Source organism: Cynocephalus volans, chromosome 9 (assembly GCF_027409185.1).
Source record: "Cynocephalus volans isolate mCynVol1 chromosome 9, mCynVol1.pri, whole genome shotgun sequence".
NCBI classification, from domain to species: Eukaryota; Metazoa; Chordata; class Mammalia; order Dermoptera; family Cynocephalidae; genus Cynocephalus; species Cynocephalus volans.
The window spans coordinates 9739536-9743729 of NC_084468.1; the positions used below are offsets into that span (position 1 = coordinate 9739536).

At 31.5% G+C, this 4194-nt stretch overlaps 1 non-coding gene across 1 annotated transcript; it reads left to right on the forward strand.

Annotated features, from left to right (window-relative positions):
• Window positions 1-952: 952 nt before the first annotated feature.
• Window positions 953-1060, forward strand: LOC134386665 (U6 spliceosomal RNA). The gene has a single exon (XR_010024497.1). It is a non-coding gene; the product is annotated as a U6 spliceosomal RNA (small nuclear RNA).
• Window positions 1061-4194: the final 3134 nt, after the last annotated feature.

Consider the following 4194-nt stretch of genomic DNA (forward strand, 5'->3'; position numbering starts at 1 on the left):
GTTGGCAAGGTGGTTTACCCTTGAGCCATAGGGGGATCGTTTTCTAAGGATGAGTGAATACCAGTACATTGTGGATGTCTTGTGCAGACTGACTTGATCCAGGAAAAGAGCATAAGGAAACCATGATGACCCCAAGGTAGAGAACAGAGATGCGGCTAGGGATAGGGGTGGGGAGCTCTTAGGGCCACTCCTTTCCTCACAGTTCTGATATGAATGTGAGGGGAGGGATGACTTGTTTTGCTGTTTTTGTTTTCTCTCACGCTTATGGAGGACTGAGATACCCTCTGGGCATTTGGACAAGTCACACCCTGGTATTTCTTATGATTGTTCTTAAAGGAGAAAGGGAAAGTGGGGGAGGGGTGGTCATAACTGGGGCCAGAAACACCTGGACTCTCTTTGGTCTGCAGCAGGTGAAAGGCAGAGAGACCAGCAAAGTAGAGAGACCCCGCTTTATATCCCAGTGGAGGCAGAATGGTGAGGACTGTTTACATCTTCAAGAACAGAAGGAAATCATGTTTATTTATTTTTAAAATTCTCTTTTTATTAGCTTATTGTTACAAATCCTACTTATTCTTTATGCCTCATAAAAATTTTTAATTTAGAAAGCAGCAACAACTTTGGAATAAAAATCTATTTTGTGATTTCTTAAAGAAATCAAAGAATACATTTATTTATAAATTAAAACAATGAGAGGTTAATAAGACCACAGATAGATGTGAAAGACAGGTGCCAGAGAAAAATAAAGAAAAACAAAAGGATTTAAGAAAACAAATATGTTCACTAAAGATTTCAAATGACATTGAAAGTTATAAAAAACACATTTGCCTTTCAATATTTGAGCAGTGGAATTTGGTGAGGGAAAACAAAAAAGGAAAATTCAAATTTGCAATAAAGAATCACTTACATTGCTATGAACTGTGAAAAGGTCTTAGTCTAAAAAATAGTATTTTCAGTGCTCACTTCTGCAGTACATGTACTAAAAACTGGAACAATACAAAGAAGATTAGCGTGGCCCCTGCTCAAGGATGACACAAAAATTTGTGAAGCATTCCACATTTTTTGATAACTGAAAACGGGTGATGGGTACATATATTCTAGCTATTTTTGTGTATGTTTGAAAATTTTAACGAGACATTATATAAACATATAATGTGTTTACTTGAATACATACTTGGACAAGATATATATATATATCCAAGTATATACTGTCAGTTAGAAATAAACTTTAAGTGACTTGGAAAGGTTAAATGTAATATAAAGGGCCATGCAATATTATCACAATATGTAATTATTCAAGATAGGTGGAATTTAAGATTTTAAAAAATGACATTATCAAAAGAAAGGATGTAACATTTTATGGAGATATAATTGTCAGAAAATAAAATGCAAACAAGTTGTATTGGTCAGTTTTCTTTTGATAACAGACAAACCTGAACTTGAGCTAGCCTAGGCAAAAGAATCTAAAGTTCACACTAGGGCACTAGGAGAGGAATATACCTGAATCTAGGGGATATAAAACTGGCAAAATGGACAGATGTCTACCCTTAGACTATTCACTGCAGTCAGCAAGTGCTACTGTGCACAAGACAAAAGCTGTTAAAAATATAAGCAGAGAGTCACTGAAATTCATTAGTCATGGGACACATTAAATATCTCTTAATCATTAACATGCTATAAAAATAAACATATATCAATAATTATAACTTTAACTGTAGATATTGTCTTTCATATACACATACAAAAACATACATTTATATATACATATATGTTGCACATTAAGAACATTTATTTTCTTGTGTTCATTGAAAACTTACAAAAATCAGTAATCAATTGCATATTAACTTAAAAGGAACACTTTAGTTTATTACAGAGGATAGAAATAGCACAGCCTACTTCATCTATTCATTTAGTGACAAGGTAATATAGATTAACGTTAATAATATAAACAACTTTAATAAGAATGATTAACATCAAAATAAATAAACAGAAATATGTTCTCCATCCTACATCTCTTTGGTGAAAAAGAAAAACTACAATTTAATAATAGAAGCAATGTCAATGTAAACAGTGTATATGAAAATAATGGGATACTGTCAGAGTGGTACTCAGGGTAAATTCCCAGCCACACTTATTTCTATTACTAAATAGGAAAGGAAATATATGGGTTAAAATTTGACATCAAGAATGTGTGTGTGCGTGTGTGCGTGTGCATGTTTGAGGTGATTATCTCGAGAAAAGCAAGAAAAACATATTAATAAAGAGCAAAACATTAGTGAATCAAATAAATATAGCAGAATCAACAATTACCTTATAAATAGACTTCATTGGGATAAAATAAAGAACATGAAGCCCTTGATATCTTAATGAAAAAAACATATTTTATCAAGTGGAAGAAACTGAATATTTTATACAAAATATATAAACTGCCCAAGTGGCTTAAAATATGGTTGTAAATTACAAATTGATGTGGGAATTTTATTTAAAATTGTTCAAGTCCCACCAACCAAAAAGCTATGTGTTGTTTCACAGGGAAACTATGAAATTACCAGTAAAGTAACAGGTCATCCTTATGTTATGTAAAATGATCCAAACTATAGAGAAAAACATTGTACCCAATTATTTTTATAAAGCTTGTAAACAACAGTGGCAAGAATAATACATAGAACAAATAACTGATCTTATTTATGAAAACAAGTGTAAAAATCTAAATAAAACCTTAGAGCATCATATCCATTTGTATAATAAATACATAAGTAGGGGTGACTGAAACACCGCAAAGATGGTCAATGAGTCAGTATTCCATTAGTGGTAATAAGTGAAAGGAAGAAAATCAATCGTTTTGATAAATACCAAAAAAAAAATTGATATACTTGAGTAGACGTTATTGGTTTAAAAGGGAAAAACAAAACAAAATAAACTCTCAATAGCATAGGAAGACAATGTTATTAGTATAAAAGCAAAATTTTAGATTAATATTGAAAATAATGAAAAGAGTGACATGCTAGAGATATTTCAAACAAAGTTAAAAACAAGGATGGATACATATTATTAATATTTGTTTATTAATCAGGCAATGCTCTTAGGAAAGAGATAAGTAAAGTAAATAAAATTAACGAAGTGGCAAAATTTTAATTAAGTATAGATACTATGATGCTGATCTAGGAAAGCAAATATAGTTATATAAACAGATAAATAAAAACAGTTAGGAATAACAAGTGTTCCTTAAGATGTTCAAGTGAAAAATAATAATACATAAAGATTTGTTTTCTTTTATGCTGACAGTAAAAATAGAAATAAAAATATAAGCAAATCTCTTCAAAATATTGCAAATATATCAATCAATTTAGAATCAAACTTTAGAAAAACTTTTTAGTCGTTTTGTAAACAAAATTTAAAAAAATACTGTCCTATGAGAATAGTTAGTAAATAGATATCTCTGGATGTGAAGCCCCAGTTATAAATATGTGTGCGTGAGTGTGTGTACATATACATATGTGTATATGTACAAAATCTGTTTTAATCACAGAACAACCCTTGAGGTTGGCGTAAGTCCATTTTATATATGAGGCAGAGTGCATGTAGGAAAGTTACCAAACATTACCAACTATGGTACATGATAGTTGATAATATGCCCTAGTCATTATTCAAACTTCCATAGTTGGACTCCAGAGTCTACACTCTTAACAACCATAGAGAGAAGAGGGTAGAATCTTACAGAGAAAGTAGCCAAAGAACATGTAAGACTGGATCCCTGTGAGTAAAACATAAATGACTATCAAAGATATGAGATAACATCCCACCTTAAAAACCATCAAAGAAATTAAAAAAAAAAAAATCTTATCAAAAATGACAGGAAATAGCTCAGTTTATTTACTGGATTGGAAATCATAGAATTATTGGGCAAGAGTAAAGAAAGAGACATTCACTAAAATGGCTCGTACGAGTATAAATTGAGACAACATTTCTATGAAGCTGATTTGCTACTCTATCAAGCCTTGCTACGTCGTCCTAAGGGATATTTGTAAACACTTCAGGACCTCCTCTTTTCCCAGACATGTGGGAGACTTGCCCTTTCTTTCATCATTTGAAGTTAGAAATAGTCATGTGACTTACTTTCACAGATCAAATGTGAGTGGAAGCAATATGTGTGGCCAGGAGGTGAAATATTTAATATTTTATTATTATGTTTTTAGT